This window comes from Sus scrofa, chromosome 6 (genome assembly GCF_054392235.1).
Source record: "Sus scrofa isolate SSC_HxYL_T2T_F1_AM1 chromosome 6, Sscrofa_HxYL_maternal_Yorkshire_Landrace_v2.0, whole genome shotgun sequence".
In the NCBI taxonomy this organism is placed as follows: Eukaryota; Metazoa; Chordata; class Mammalia; order Artiodactyla; family Suidae; genus Sus; species Sus scrofa.
Genome location: NC_139388.1, coordinates 173,749,069 through 173,765,900, shown reverse-complemented (window position 1 = coordinate 173,765,900; position 16,832 = coordinate 173,749,069). Strand labels below are relative to the sequence as shown.

The following is a 16,832-nucleotide window of genomic DNA, read 5'->3' as shown; positions in this document are numbered from 1 at the left end:
CCACCAGGAAAATACATCACAATCTCAAAACAGCAAACACAAAGGCTATATTTTCACTTTAAGGAATAAGCTGGTAAAAAGACAATAAGGTGCCCGAACTGGGGTAAGAACAAAGGCCCTGGCAAAAGCGGTATTTGCTCATGAGGCCTGTTCCTCTCTTCCAAGGAGTCACAGCCAGCCCCGAGTCGCTTACTTTTTCTCCCTTGACCTTCACATTGCCAAGGGATCATCTCAACAGAGCCCTGCTCTTTAAGTGGCAACATAAGCAAAACTGGATTTAGGCTTTCGTTCTATTCTGTTTTATGAAAACCAGATTTTTCCAAATCCAGTCCTTCACAACTCTCTGAATTAAGCAGACGACAGTTCCTCTTGCACTGTGCACTCCCGAATCCTAGTACAGAACGCAACTGAGATCCTTCAAGGGTGAGTGTCACCGTAAGACGGTCCCGTCCCTCTGCTGCAGCCTCAGGGCCATCGTGGCCGCCAGTGAAAGGGACACCTGCTTCCCACACCGTCCGACATCCCCTCTCATATCTCGGCAAGGTCTCCAGGCCGAACGATGTCAACGTGTGAGCATTTTAAGTAAGGCACGCCTACATCTCGATGGCCAGAAACGAGTACTCACAGGGACCCTTTCAAAGCTCTCATCCGCACTACCGCTCCCAACGCCACATCTCAAACTAACTTCATACCCTTGTGTATAAAATAAAATCCTGGAAGCCCCCTCCTAAATTGGTGACCTTGTGGATTTTGTTTTATTGTACTTTGTGGAAAATGGCTCGGTGTGTGTTCATCCTTCTGGTAAATAGGAGGTTGGCTGGCAAGAAGCAGAAACACCTCTCCTCACACGCTACTAGGTCCCAGGCAGGCTAGAGGAAGCTGCCAGCCTGTTGGTATCTGTGTACTAGGGACTCTGATACGTCGGAGGGCTCTGCTATGCGGGCGGGTCCCTGCTGCCAGGATAGGCACTTGCCACGCGAAACTGAGGCTCTCCAAAACTCTCCCGTGCGATCCCTGACCCAAATTTTAGCCTCAGATCCATTTTCCCGTTTCACTTTCTAGGACTGAAACACGAAGGAACCAGTGTCCAGGGGCGAGTGACAGGTGCCTTAAACCTGCTTCCATCTGTAATTTCTTCATTCATAAACTTGGCTTAGAAGACCCAGAGCCCCCATCCCTCTTTTCACATAGCTCCCCGCCCTCAGCGCCAGTGGCCAACGGCAGACGTCTACTTCCCCTTGGACCAGAGGGACGCCTTCACCTTCCTGGTCATGGCTGGGATGAGGCTCATGTGGCCGTCCACACCCTTGGTCACACCGTCTGCCAGCTGCCGCTTCACCTGGAGCTCTTTACTCCCCACATCTGTTGAATCTTTGGCTTTGTCACTGCAGCGCAAAGCAGGCAGTCCTGGAACTCCTCCAACTTGCTGGTGACCAGGGCCTGGGCTTGAGGCAGAGGTGCATGGGGCGGGGGGCAACACTCAAAGCACTGGCGCACCTGCTGCATGGATGTCTGGCTGTCCTCAGAACAGTGGGCACTGCACCGGAACATGAAGCCCTGCATCTTCTGGAGGTTCTCTCTCTCCAGATTCTTCACCATGGAGTCCACTGCCCCCTGCACCCAGAGCTACTGCAGCTCCGCCATGGCGACCCCCAGCTGCTCCCTGCAGTGCGGGTGGTGCCCACATAGACTCGCGAGTACCGTGTAGCTTTACTTCGTGACCCAGTTACAGCAGAGCCCTTTGTGTGACACCCTCTTCCAGGAGGGGAAGGAGCGACAGGGCAGCTTGCTCAGCACTGTAAACACCTGGCAACCACCACGGATGCAAAGGACTCTGCACAAGTCCGATATGGTAGCCACTGGTCATGTGACTATTCAAATGACTTAAATGAAATACACGTTAAAATCCAGTTCCCTAGCCCTGTTTCAAGTGTGCCCACCAACGTGGACGGCACAACTACGGCACATTTCCGTCACCCCCAGAAGTTCAACTGGAGGGTGCAACCTGAGCTCAGCCCTCTAAACTCCTCCTTCCATGAATCCATTCACCTCGGTCCCTGCATCTTTGTCACTTGTTCCTAAAGAGCCCCTGAATGGCGTCCCCCCTCAAATTCACATCCAACCCAACCAGAACCTTATTTGGGAAGAAGACCTTTACGGACGTAACCGGTTCAGATGAAGTCATCCTGGATTAGAGCAGGTCCCAAATCCAGTAAGACTCCTTTAAGAAGAAAAGACACAGAGAGCCGCACAGGGCCAGGGCCAGGTAAGGACAGAGGCAGCAACTGGAGTGACGTATCTACAAGACGAGGAAGGCCAAGCGCTGCCAGCCGTCACCAGAAGCCAGGAAGAGCTTAGACCAGAAGCTGACACCTTGACCTTAGACTTCTGGCCTCCAGAACTGTGAGAGGGCATACCTCTGTGCTTTGAGCCACCTAGTCTGCAGTTAGTTGTCCCAGCAGCCACCGGAGACTAACACAGCGCCCTATGTAGAGACCTCCACATTCTCATCTAACCCTCTCCCTCTTTCCCAAACATCTCAGACCATCCGATCCTCAGGTATCAACCTCCAGACACGACATCCGCGGAGCCAGTCAGATCCTCAGCCACTCCAGCCTGCCAGTCCTGCATAGGTGGGAACACCTGGCCCTGAAGGGGTGCAAGCTGGCAGGGCTGCCCAGGAAGGAGCTGGGGGACCCCTGCAGAGTCTGCAAATCCCCCGCTTTCTCTCTTTTCAACACTAAAACAATATCAGAAAGCAACAAGCCCCAGGCGATCCAGTCAGTGGTCAAACAGTGGAGCCTGATAGCTTACTTTATTAACTTGCTAAATCAAAGGGCCGTTAGAGTCTCTGTCCGGTAATAAAACTCAGGAAGGAGATGAATCACCCACCTATTAGCACGGTGTTGGCACAGCTAATGGATGTGGCCTGGCCGGACCCAGGCCGGACCAGAACAAAGCCGGCCAGCATTCCCACCTACGAACCCTGCCACCTCCTCCACCCGCCCGCCTGCGGCCACCTGCCTGTGGATGAGGGCTGCGGCAGCATCTGTTCACCATGGCTTGCTTTTTCAACACACCCAGAATTATCCCACCCAACCCACTCCTCCAGGATCCCACCACGACCCCAAACAAACACAAAGAAACCAAACATCCAGAAATCCAGGGTTTATTGAATCCATCCTTCAAGGAAGCAGCCAGCACGGGGTTGTTACAACGCACTGCAGACAGGTGCAAAGCCCCCAGAGCCTAAGGCTGGGCGGCATCACCCTCTGACTACACAGAGCCAGGAAATAGCCTATTTTCTGCCCTTCGCCCCACTTTCTTGGGGCTGTTCCTCAGAGCACTTTTTCCTGCAGCTTTAAAAGGGGGAGAAAGGCACTGCTGTGAAAATTCAGCCTCAACCGCCGTTTTCCTGCATGCAGCTTACTCGGAACAGCTGGTCTAATGCGCTGAACCTCAGTTCTGGGAACCTCCTTCTGGGAATGTCTAGGAAGGTAAGTATCTAAAGTGCTTAAGGGTTTGCTCTACCACAAATGCTCGCTCCATTAATGCTGCTTGTTAATGATTTTGATGAATAATGGGCCTGGAATACAGTAAGTCCTCGGCAAAAATAATAATACTGTTATTATTTCTGAAGTAACATCTAGCAACACCAGGCTCCAAGTGCCATAAAAACTCATTATAAATAGCTCATTATAAGACTCACCTCGACAACCATCCAAATTACATCCCTCAGCCCTTTCCAAGGAAATCCAGAAAAGACTGGGCCTGAATCCCCCACTCAGGTTAAAAGCAGGACCCACAAAGCTCCCCGGAGTCGCACAAAGCCAGGTTTGGCGGATGGCTCCCCGCTGACCCATGACTGGCCTCCCGTAAAGGCTTCTTGATTTATTACTGCAGCAGGACTGAACTCTTCAACCAGGAGCTTGGCTCCATTACGCTCCATTACTCTGGGCCTCGTTTGCAGGCAGCCCCTGGGGCTTGATTCACCCACTTCCATCAGGAGGTCTTGGTGGAAAGAGCTCCCCGTGCCTCTGCGATACCGTAATCCTCCATTCCCAAAGCTCAGGCCCACCGAGAACCCTCAAGAAGGAACCCAGCATGAGTTCATTCTCCTTCCCGGGAGAAGAGAGAGCAGAAGGAGGGAGAAAAAGTGGCGTGTGCATTCTTGACCTCTCCCGAGAGGGCGACGCTCCTTTGCCTTTGCTTCCGAGGGCTGCTCACCGGACGAGATCTGAGCCCCCGCCCTCTTGCCAGAGTGCGAGGAAGACACTGAAGCCCGCAGGCTCCTCTTCGCCTGCGATCTGCCCTTGGGGTGTTGACCCGGGGTGGCCTCTGCTCCGATCTGCGTCGCTTTCCAGAGGGAGGCTTCGGTGTGAGAAAGTTAAGAGGCTTTTCTTATACACTAGAAAGCAACTCACCCTGGCAATTGTTGCTATGAGGACAGAAAGGGAGGCGCAGGCATTTAGCTGCCAGGTCCATCCTCCAACCTCCCTTGCAAAGCACCTCTGCTTCCTCCCGGAGCAAAGAGCTGATGAAACACTCAGAGTGGGCACACGCGGTACCCAGCAAATCCCAAATTTCATGGCATATGTGCCTTTCCAGATGACTGCATGGATACGCTCCATAACACACTGTTAAAGTGATAATTAGTGATAGACTTGTTATGAATATTCCAAATAAAATTCCTCTCTCAACAGTCGACGGAGACAAAGGGCATCACAGGAACGGTCAGAAGTAAGGGGGGAATTTTTGTCTCTGCTCTTAAAAGCCATGGGGAAGAGACGACAAATCAGAAGTTCAACAAACCAAACATCTCAGACCCCATCGTTCATGGAAGGCACGTGAATGGGTCCATGTCTCCCCAAGGCTGAGCGAGCGCCGTGCTCCCACTTAAAATAAAAAGCTCCAGGAAAGGAAGAGAACCCCAGTTTTGGAAGCCACTCCTCTGTTGCCCTGCTGCCCTAAACGCAGCCAAGGATGCTAAACAAGATGTGTCATTTAAGGCAACCAACCAACCAACCAAACAGAGGAAGCGCTGAGGCATAAGCAAGAGAGTAACGAAAAGCAAAGGCGATTCAGCCTCGTAAAGTGAAAGAGGAAAGGCTTCGATTCGGGTTGAACCTTCTTCCCCCCAAAGGAAACGGCTGCCGGCTCTAGCTCTGCCCCCACAGCCTCTCACACACGGTCCCACTGTGAAATTCATAGTGATTTTGTGCCACACGGGACAATGGGATGCCCATGACACACTCCGTCCCCTCCCCACGTCCTCATCGCCAGAGCGGAGGGAAGACGCCAGGCATCCCAGATGATGAGAGTGAGACGGGCAGGGACTCTCTGGGGCCAAAGAGAAAAAAAGAGGAGCCCCAGACCCCACCAGGGTCACGCTCCCTGCAGACTGAAGGACCCGCGCAGCGCAGCGCAGGGGGGAAGCCGACGCCTCGAGGGCGCAGAGGAACCGAGGAGACGAACGCCATCAGCGGTGTGGCCTCTGTTATCACCGGGGATTCTGGACGGACTCGGATGGAATGTTCCATTTTAAGGGTGAAGCCGAGCTCTTCGAGTCTAGGCGTGAAAACCGGCGGCGGCACATATTAGCCTGTGCCCAGAGTCCTCTGCTGGCAGAAGTCCCAGGGCCTCCCCTGCCGTCTCACTAGACATCACTCCACGCCACTTCCCATCTTACTGGCTTCAGAGTCCGAGAACAGCCCCAAAGCCACCAAAGGACACCCTTTGCAATTTCTAAACGAGGACACGGAAGACCAGAGAGGTAGAGCCCTGTGCCCAAAAGGCTTGAAATATGCGGCAGGATCTGTTTGGAACCCAAGGACCCCCAAGTCTCGATCTTGCTTTTTCTATTGCAGTGATGCCGCTCCCCTTCTTTCCTTAAATCAACTTCCAGGCCACAGAATTATCTCGGAAGGAGCAAAATTAACCATTAGGCGAGAGTTCCCTTGTGGTGCAGCAGGTTAAGGGTCCAGCACTGTCACTGCAGCGGCTTGGGTCGCTGCTGTGGTACAGATTCGATCCCTGGCCCAGGGAACGTCTGCATGCTGCAGGCACCACCAAAAGGGGGCAGGGGTAAAAAAAATCATTAGGGGTAAAATTTAGAGAAAGGAAAAAGTAACATCTAGTATAGAACGATCTCGGCACCATAGACAGAACCCAGCGCCTAAGCCTGGGTTCTTCGGGATCCCAGGGGGCCAGCATCAGTGCAGAGGGCACCAGGGGCAGCCTGGGGGTGGCTGCCGCTGGCCCTCCAGGACTCACACTTGTGCCTCAGGGCCTTTGCACCACCGACATGGGCTCCTTCCCTGGACATCCACGGGCTCGCTCTCTTGCCTCCTTCCAGTCTATACTCACGCGGCCCTTCCCAAACCCGCCCTGCCGGCTCGCTGTAAAATTGTTTCCTGAGTCTCCCATCTTCTGAACCCGACTTAATTCTTTCCGCAGCACTCATCACATTCTAACCGACTGTGTGATTATGTAGTTTTTATGCTTGGTGTCTGCCACCTTCCATTTTTAATGAATATGCATGAGGACAGGGAATTTTGTCCTCTGGCTCACTCCTGATTCTCCTGGGTCTCAACAGTATCTGGCATGTAATAGATGCTCAATAAAAACTGGTTGAACCAATGTATAAATAAGGAATAACTGCTCTTCCTCTTTGCTTCTTGTCCCCTCCCTTTCTCCTTCAGCAACAACACCTAGACACACACACACACACACACACACACACACACTCGCACACTCCATTCCGCTGCTTTCTCTCTTCTCCGTCTGTACTGCAGGCCTGAACTAATATCTACAGGACAGTTCCGACCAAACCTAGCATATTTAGTGATGGCATTACCAAGACTTCTACGGGAAATTCATATTTTATATGTGCATATGGTTTATATGCATGATAAAGCTTTAGAAGGACACGCAAGAACCTGATTCTCCTGGTCCCTCCCGGGGACTCGATGGCTGGGATACAGACTTTTCATTCTCTGTGCCTTTTTACTCTTGGAATTTTGAACTATGTGAATGTAATTAACTATTAAACATGTTAAATTAAAAATTAAAATGGGAAAGAACTTAAAAAAAAAACCTCATATAGGCCTCCCCTTAACCCCATCTTCACAGAAATTCTTTCTGGATGAAACCCACCCAAAGGCCACCAGCCCTGGGTTAGGACGGTGAGACGGGGTGAGAGGGGTCCCCTCCTCTCGTTCCTGTAGTTTCTCAAGTGAGGCTGCTACTTCCATAACGAAATATTTGAAAAGGTTTCCATCAACAGAAGGCTATGAATTAATGCAAATTTCCCGACATACATAACACATGGAGACGCTGTTTCAATTCATGAATCCCTTCACCTTAAATTCTGCTTCTGCTCATTTGGATTCACACGGAGCAGGCTTCGGAATCAGCCGTCTAGGACGGTGCCAGCATCTCCGGAGGTGCGGGTGCAGGACGCAGCGCCTTCGAGGAGGCTGCACCCCGTGGGGGATCACAAGCCCGCGAAGCCTCAAAGGACACACTTGAAAATGACAACTGCCGTGAACCGGCCCGCGAGTGGACGGCGTGGGATTTTCCTGTTTTTCCTTTGGGGATTTCCAATTGTTGCACTTTTTTTGCCTCGAGATATAGAACTGAAGGGACATCCTTCCCCGGTACCGTGCTGTGGAGTAACTGTGTGTGACTCGTCGTTGACCTGCTCTAGGCTGTGATCTTCCCGAGGATGGAGGCCGGGTTTAATCCTCCTCTGCCCTCGTAGCCTCCAGCGTGGCACCTGGCAACAGTGGCTGCTCCCCAAGTAGGTCCTGCGTGAATGAATGAACGGTGGCCATCTCTCAGCCTTCAGGGAGGAGTCCGGAGATACACCCCGCACCAAACCCAGAGAGACAACGCCGATCCCTCACTCGCCACCTGCTTACTTTAGCCTTCATCGGTGGGTGTGCTATGGTCTGCGGAAGGCAAAGGAAGCCAGAGCTCCCAAGTGGGGATGTGCGGTGGCATCTAAGAAAGGGCACCTGCCACCTTCCAGCAGCCGCTTGGTGCACGATGGGTACCGGGCAGTTAATGCTGGTGAGACGGGGTGAGAGGGGTCCTCTCCTCTCGTTCCCGTGTTTTCCTAAGTGAGATGGTTACTTTTATAAGGAAATATTTGAAAAAGTTCCCATCAACAGAAGTTAACGCTGGCTCCACACGTGGAGTTCTTTCCAAAGTTCCTTCCTTTGACCTCCTCTGGGCACGTACAGCAAGGAAACAACTGAGTAGGTTAAACCAGAAGCAGCGTGTCCCCTGACGCTGCTTACGGTAGGGAAAAGCTGGAAACAACCTAAGCATGGCACCCTATGAGATTAAGGAACTAAACAGCGGTATCAGCTCTGTAGCGGGGGATTCTTACATTGCAGTCGCTGCAGACGCATAGAACTCACAGCCCCCCCAAAACGGGGTGCGTGTGCATTCCAGGAGCTGGATCTGCTTAGCTTCAGTTCCAACACCAAATGACTTAGCAGCCTCAGCTTTTGTAAATGATCTTACGTTTTTGCCTCAGTTTTTTCTTCTATAATTAGAGGCATCACTTCATCATTAAAAAAAAAAAAAAAAGTTCGCTGGCGTTCCCGTCGCAGCTCAGCAGTTAGCGAACCCAACTAGCATCCATGAGGATGCATGTTCCATCCCTGGCCTCACTCAGTGGGTTAAAGATCCGGCGTTGCCATGAGCTGCGGTGTAGGTTGCAGATGCAGCTCGGATCCCATGTTGCTGTGGCTGTGGCGTAGGCCGACGTCTACAGCTCCGATTGGACCCCTAGCCTGGGAACATCTGTATGCCACAGTTGCGGCCCCCAAAAGACAAAAAAAGACCCCCCAAAAAAGTTTGCTGTTATAGAAAGGCTGTTTGTGATAAGACGTTACACACCACATATTATCAAAGAATATGTGTGGTATCGTTACATCACAATGACGTATATACGACATATGGATATATGATATACATTCATGTGTATGATAGTAAACGCCTCGAAAGGGACCTGGAAGATTCTTCAACAGTGTCTCCATGGCTGTCTTTGGCACAAAGAGGATGCGGGGCTAATTTTTTCTGTTTTTTGTCTACACATCCGATGTTTTTGTTATAAGCATGTGCTGCTTTGCAGTAATGAAAAATAACAAAGTTACTTCTAAGTGAAAAAAAGAAAGATGCTAAAAGGCAAGAGTGAGAGTTGAGAGCGTAGAAGCAGAAGGACCCTGGGCGAAGAGATGGCCTCTCTGAAGCTACCTTCCCCACCCAGGGACAAAGCCCTGCTCCAGGAGCCCCTGAATTCACAAAAAAGATGGTCCCACCAGCCCACACGTTCCCTCGCACATCCAGCCAAAGCCCTTCTGCCCCACGTAGGGTCCTCACCCGGAGAGGCGGGCTGCGTCTCACCTGGGACAGGGCGGGGGAGGGAAGAGAGGCACCAAGGAGCCCACAGGCGACACACGGCCCAGGCCAGGTAGCATCTGTCGGAAGTGGCCCCCTAGTCACAGATGAAACACATGTGCCACGAGCTCGGCAATGTCTGAGAAACAGGAATGTCTAGAGGTGCTTCTAGCCTAAAACCACCCCGTTTCAGGTAAGACAGTTCAATCCAGAAGGTGGAGGGAGGAAAAAAAAAATGAACATTTTCTCATAGAGAAGGTTAAGCAGAACTACCACGGCTGAAGCAGGAGCAGCACGCTTCGAGGGGGATGCGAGGTCTTCAGAGCCCATGAGGACGGGCGTCCAGGGAGGATGGGAGCGGTGAGGAAGGGGAGGTCTCTTCTTACAACGTCCCGCGGCAAAACGGGCTGCCACTCAACGGACAGCTTTCTCCGGGTTATTCTGAAAGCTTCGGGATTCACGCTGCTTCTTCAGCGTCTCTGGCCTTTGGTGCAGCTTGCGCAGTTGCAAAGCGAGAGCCGCTGTGTCCTCCATCCGGTGGGGCCTGGATGGCCAGCCCGGGAACTGCTATGACAGCCTTGGTCATTGCTGGTATCTGCGAACAGGGAGAGCGCTTATCACGATGGGACTCTACCATTGTCCTCTCGGCAGCATGTCAGTGACGCACAGGCGCGAGACGAGGAGGATGGAGTGGGCGGGATGCGGCAGGAGCATGGGCATGGAGCTGGGCAAGAGGGTACCAAGGGTGTCGGGGCCGACAGGATGGCAGGAGGAAGGAAGGACCCAGGGATGCAGCGACATGGTCAGAGATGAAAGGATTCAGCAAGAGGGGCAGAAGGCGCGAGCAGAGAGGCAAGGCCAGCTCGGGCTGGCGCGCTCATGCTCCGCGCCGCGCCTGCGTCACCTCCTGCGTTGCCCATCTGCCTCCCCTTCTCTGCCTTCTGGCCAGGAGAGGCCATCCCAGCCCCACTCCCAGTCCCTGCCTCGTCCTAACCCTCCTCTCAGCCCTACCAGGAAAATAAACTTACTTCTACCCTTCTTGGGCCTGCGTGCCTCCGGCTCCCGCCTCCTCGGTGCTCCTGCTGGTGTGGGGGCAACCCCCTTAGGCATCGGTTTCCTCCGCCTCTGGCACGTATTGCCATCTGTGCCTTCAGAATCTCCTCTCTTCCCGTTCTTCAGGAGGGTGTCAGGACGTTTTTGTCCCTCGACTGGACAAGATCCAGCAGGAGTGGGCAACGCAGGGCCAAATCCAAGACACCAGACTGAGAGGGACAGGAAGGGGAGACACGGGACAGTCCTGGGTGATCTGGGCCATCTGGTCACCTCATTCTAGTCTTACGCGTGGACATGTAGACGAGGAGACCAAACCGGATCAGCACTCTAAACTCAGTGTACAGCAGGGTCACCAGACCACTCAGCATCTGGGACCCAAGACCTTTCATCACTGCTGACGTCCACAGCACAAGCGCAAGCGGATCTGTCCACCGGACACCTCCAAACCCAGGCCAGCCGCATGCTTTAAAAACGTGTGAACACGAACAGAATCAACAAACTGCTCCACTGGACTCACGGAAGGACACCCAGCAGCCCCTCCCCCAAGGCCTCCTCCAGCTTGAGCATGCCCCCCCCCCCGCCCCCGCCAACACCCTCCTCTTAGCAGGTGCTCGCCTGGAGTCGTGGACAGGAGACGGTGCCAAACCGAAGATCTTGGGCCCAATCCCAGAAAAAGCCATGAGCTCTCTCTCTGCTTTGCAGCCACGGGACTAGTCACCAAAAGCCAAGGTGGATAAACGTCTTACAAATGCAAGCATCTCCTGCGGCCACATGACCGATATATAAGAATAGCACCGGGAGCCCCCAGTCTTAAAGCACATATGCTCTACGCCAGTGGCTCTGAAACTTTGCTGTGTGTCAGAATCAGCTGGAGGCCTTGTTAAAACCAGATTTGGGGGTTACACATCCAGGGTTTCTGATTCGGTACATCTGGAGCGGAGGCTGAGAATGCATATTTCTCACAAAATGCCAGGAGCCACCGGTCTGAGGACTACCAGTGGAACACGAGGGGTACAACCGGTCTACACCAAGAGAGGTCAGCAGTAGCACCTGGCCTCTAGGAAGATTCACCCCATTACGAATGACTCACTTAGACTTAACAGTCTAACCTCCTTCCAAGCAGGGCCACGGAAAAGCCTGCGACCTGAAGAAATCTCACTGCTGATCAAGGCGTGCATTCGAAGGCATCAAAAGGGAAAGAAGCGCCTTGGGCCTCAGTCCGTCTCCCCCTCACTTGGCACAGTATTTCTAAGATTAGAGAGGTGAAGTGACGTCTTCAGAGAAACAAGGAAACACAGAAAGTCAACGGCAGCACCCAAACCTGAAACCCCAGCAGCGCTATTTCCAATCATAAACACGGAGCCTCATAAAATCTGACTTTTGCCATCAGCGGGGTCACGGGGGCCCAGCGTTTCCACAGTCGGCGAACTGAGGCTTTCCTCCTGTCCTTCCCACCAGCACAGGCTTTTTCCACGCCAGGGTCCTTTCCCAGTGCGCCCGTGATGGAAGCAGTTCCGGGCCCTTCAAGTTCAACTGTGAGTTCCCCGCCGAGAACTCGGTCTGGATTTCTCGCAGAAATGCCCTGACACCTGTGCGGGGTGCTGGGATAACGCCTCGTACTGGGCGCAGTGTCGCTGAACCACAGGGATGACAGCGCACGTCGTCAAACCACCGTGAAGATGATGCTCCCTGGAAGGCTGACCGCCAACGCCCACCTGGACGCCCATCCCTCCTGGTCTCTCTTCCCAGCCCAGCGTCCCAGCTGCTTCTGCCACCCAAGCCTCAGCTTGTACGTGTCCGACCCCAGGGCCACTCCTTAGTCCCTGATCCAAGCAGATCTCACCCCCACCCTTTCTACCCATCACCCTTCTCTGTTTTCCTTACAGCCCCCAGCACAGCCTGGAAGGCCGAGTTCATCACTGGCTAGCACGGAAGCTCCAAGAGGGAGGGGCCTGCACCCGTCTTGTTCACCGTGATCCCGGCACCGGCAGCCGTGCCTGGTGCAGGGCAGGTCCTTCACGAACACCCGCGGCATCATAAATGAAGGCCCAGAAGAATGCAAGCGCCTGCGGCACCTGGAGCATCTTCTTCCCAAGCAGGTCGCAGAGTTGAAATCTGAGACTTTTCTTTTCTCTTCAGTAGGAGGAATCGGACTCCTTGCGCTGCAACAGAATGTGGAAGGAGAACAGGTCCCCTTTGGCTGGTGTCCTCAGGGGACAGGAGAGCGGAGGCAGGCAGTTCCAGGGATGGGGGTGGGGCCGAATCCCTTCCCAGCTCCGGGCCCTTCCCATGAAAAGGATGCTGGGGCTTTGGGTCGATGCGGATACAGGACTTGGGAGGCAAAGGTGTCGTGGGATGATGAGATGTTTGAGAGTCAAGGGGTTTGGGCTTCGACCCCAGGCAAGTCATTTAAATCTCTCCAAGCCGCATGAATTTCTCCATCTGTAAAATGGGAATAATGAAAACACCCAAGCCGTGGGCTGCTTGGGAGGATCGCAGAAGTCAGCATACGTGGAAACGCTCCTGAACAAAGACTAGGGCTTGCTCTCACTGATGAGTAACACGGCCGGGTGGTCCCTGGAGGGATGCAGGTGGGCAGGTCCACCCACGCCTGCTCTGCCCTCCTCCTTGCACCCCCCGACCCCGGGCTGCTGGGGAGAAACCCCCGGCCCAACAGCAGCAGCCCTGGGATGCTGGCACAGGCCACTCAGAGCCCTGGTGGAGCTGCCAGCATCACCGCAGCCACAGGCGGGGAGGCCAGGAGGAAGCCCAGGAGAAGACAATGGTGGAAAGAGAGCTTGGGGGAACCGTCAGGGGACCCGAACCAGCGCAAGCGGTAGAAAGAGGCCGACAGCCTTCGATTTCAGACCAGAAATCTCATGATAACCTAGAGTTCCACGGATGGGGACTTCAGAGGAGCCAAGATTCCCCCTTATCACCAGGCCATGACTTCTTCATGTCCTTGAAAGGGGCATGGGGGGGTGGCAGGGTCTACGCTCCCTCCCTTCCCCAGCCCTGCATTAACCTGCGGGCTGCACGAGCCAATTTCCCCTCAGGCCGGTGTTCACACTCCAGGCAAAGAGGCTCTTGGCCATAAGGTGCCCTCATAGTACAGAGGTCCCCTCCTCTGACCCAGTCACCCCAAACTGCCACCCCTCCTCCTCCAGGGACAGTCGTAATGACACATCTGCAGGCGAAGAGTCACTTTGCTCCCTTTCTACCAAGAGTTCAATTCTCTCGGCCACCTGGCTCGTGACCACACACAACTGGGAGCCGTCACCACGCGGCCGGGGCGCGTCCTGGGGAAGCAGGCACGGCAGCCACCTCCCGCCCTCAAGCAGCGAACGAGCTGGTCGAGGGCCCAAAATTCATCACCACCCCCGTGAACCGCTGCGTTCCTGCCAGAAAAGAAACACACGGGGAGGGGGACAAAAGTGAGGGGTGATCCTCAGAGGTCAAGGTCTCGTTCGGCTCTGAAACGCTGTCTTGACGGGGCCTCCGGGTCGCACGGCGGGGGGGGGGGGGGTGTCCCCTGACTTCTGGCAATATTACCATGTGACTGGGGCTGGTGATTCTTGAATCAGGGAGGTTCAGGGAGAAATCATGCATCCAGGGGGTTAAGGGACGGGAGATTTCACCATGTAGAAAGGGAGAGAGAGGGCATCCAGCCTGAGGGGTGAGTGCGGCAAAGGCAGGGCGAGGAGTGACCCCAGGGAAACACCAGCAGTGGGGCATGGAAGGGATGGGAGCTGGTAGGGCTTGTGGCGCCTGTGAGGTCTCCAAGGTGAAAGGTGTGGAAGCTGCACGTCTCCCCCCTGCTCCCTGCCCCGCCATCCCCAGCTCTGGATTGGCAATGCCTGCTGGGGAGACGCCAGACTTCGCTGAGTGGTGATGAATGCAGGGGGGCCGAGGGAGGCCCGGGGGGATGCTCCGTTCACCATCTCCAGCTTTCAGGGGATGGGAGAGAAAGGTGCTACAGGGGTAGGGGCACCTGTCCACACACTGGGCCTGCTCCCAGGGCCACCTACTGCCCTCTGAGGACGAAAACAGACCTGCCTTGTCCTCTCCCTCTGCCTCCTCCCCTCCTTGAGCTGGTATGGGGAGGAACAGCAGGACTCTGTTAATCTAGGCAAATTTGGGCAGACAGGTCAGGACCTGCTCACAGGCCACCCAGCTTGGGGAGGGGCATCTGCTGGCCAGAAACGGGTATGAAGGGCCCCAAAGTCGCTGGTTTGCAGTTGGGAAGGGTTGGCCAACAAGCATCCCACTGAAGAGAGAAAGGCCCCACTTTCACCTGTTCTCAGGTGTGTGCCCCCTGCCCCCGCTGGACTTCTCTGCTCCCTCACACGCCGAGCTTCCATACGGACCCACCCCTGCGGCAGAGGCGCCTTCATAGCTGATCCTGGTACCTTCTCGCTGCATCTGCAAAATCGAGGTTTAAACTCTTTCTCCAAGTCCCTGACTCTGTGTAGTTATTCCCTCCCCCATTTCTCCCAAGGAGCTATTCTCCTAACACTAAATCGCCTGCGGCTCTGTCTACCTCCCTCACTGGGCCATGACATCTCTCAAATTAGGGTCTGCATCAGGGGTCGCAGACTCAGATGCACCCAGGGCCAGGCAGGTCCCACGCCTGCTTGAAGCAGCTAGTTGACGGCACCTGGATGGTATTGGCCTTGGCGTCGGTCAGACAGTTGGGAGTCTCAGGATCTGTGATGAATTGGAGGGACTCGTCTCACCTAACAGGGGCAGCTGCCCTCGTAGAAAATACTACCACGTGGGCGAGTGGGCCAGGACTGCCCAGAACTTCAGATTTTCAAGGAGAAGCGGGTATCAGCTTTCTCATGCAAAATCACATCTTTAGTGTCAGGAGCAAATTCAAATTTAAGACACTATGCTGTGAGCCAAATAAAATGCATCTGCAGGCCAGACGAGCTCCAGTGCCACCAGCCTGCAGCCTCTAGATTTATGTCTCTGTTGCCAGTGCCTGGCACATCATAGCCGCTCAGTAAATGCTTGTTGATTGAAAAGCAAATGAACGAACGAATGAATGAATGAATAGGAAAGAAGGAGCAGATGGCTGGGAGAAGGGAAACAGGATGGATGCCCAAGTGTCAAGATGCCAAGTGGCAGGTTGGGCAGCTCAAGGTGACCCTACTGCCAAGCTGTCATTGTCAACACCATGGTGGTCTTCCTTGCTGGCTGAGGGGCCAGGAGAGACTGGGGGCCTGTGAACTCCGAGTCAGCATCCAGCTCTCAGAAGGCACGGCACGGAGAAGCTCTTGCTGCAGCCAAAACACAGACGCTGCACACAACCTAGTGTGCATACACTCACGTGCACAAGGCATGCAAAAGTGGAGGCTCGGCATGCCGTGGATTCCATACTCCCAGTCAAAGGCCCACCTTCTGCCCTGTGATACAGACGTGCTGAGGGAGGAAAGAAGGGGCGGGGGGGGCGGGTAAAGGGAAAAGGACGGACTCAACCAGCCAGAAATCTGTCTCTAGCCAGAAACTCCCTCTCTGCTGCCTTGTTGACAGCTCTGAAGCTTCGGAGGGGCAGGAGCGAGCCTGGCGTGGACCCTCGGCCTCCAGGAACCCTATCGGGAGAGAGCGGGGTGCAAGCCACCCGTGCGGAATGCCCGGGGTTGCAAAAGAAAAGTTATTTCAGGTTCAACTGAGTTATAATTTATTTTTTCTAACTGATCATTACTGCCGCCGGCTCTATAAATAACCGCCTAGGGAGGCTGCTCTTCTGCTCCCAAATCCTCAAAAAGCACTGCCAGGTTCTCTGCGGTTTCTGGCCTGCCCAACACACAGCACATTTCTTTTCTGCACAGCCCTTCAGGGAATCCTTCTGCAGTGCATGCCAAGGAATCTGCTGAGGTCTGCCCAACTCAGTCCTCCCCTTCCTGAGCCAATCCTCTCCTCCAAACAGGCCACCCAGCCCCCCACCCCCACTCCACAAGAGGCCTCGCTGCCTAGACAGGTGGTTCCCAGGCCAAGGTCCCAGCTTCTCCCTGTTTACTCTGCTGCAAGCCAACTGCAACCCTCCATGCTCAGAAGACAAGAGTCATTTGTTGTACAGAAACCCAGCTGCCGAAGCATCCAAGCTTGAGCCCGGGGAGGAAAAGGGCAGCTTGATAGCATCGCCAGCAAAATATCAAGGGTCAGGTCAGCCCCAGGAAGGATGGCTGTGGTTTCCATGAAACCCATTTAAACTATTTAAGGAAGAACACACTCCAACATGACTCCGTTTCTTCAAGTATGAGAAGAAAAAAGCGTGTTCTGGCTTGTGTTCTGACGGATGTCGTGTCCTTCCTACGTGCAGAGCAGTCTTGTCTTTAGACAGAGGGCTTCGGGAGGAACCGATC

The 16,832-nt window shown here is 54.1% G+C and overlaps 1 protein-coding gene and 1 pseudogene across 8 annotated transcripts in view; both read right to left on the bottom strand.

The window, feature by feature from the left end:
* Nucleotides 1-16,832, bottom strand: part of HIVEP3 (HIVEP zinc finger 3) — a 494,489-nt gene that overhangs the window by 312,398 nt on the left and 165,259 nt on the right. The gene's annotated exons all lie outside the window — the stretch shown is intronic.
* Nucleotides 1,094-1,823, bottom strand: LOC146403044 (protein FAM136A pseudogene; annotated as a pseudogene).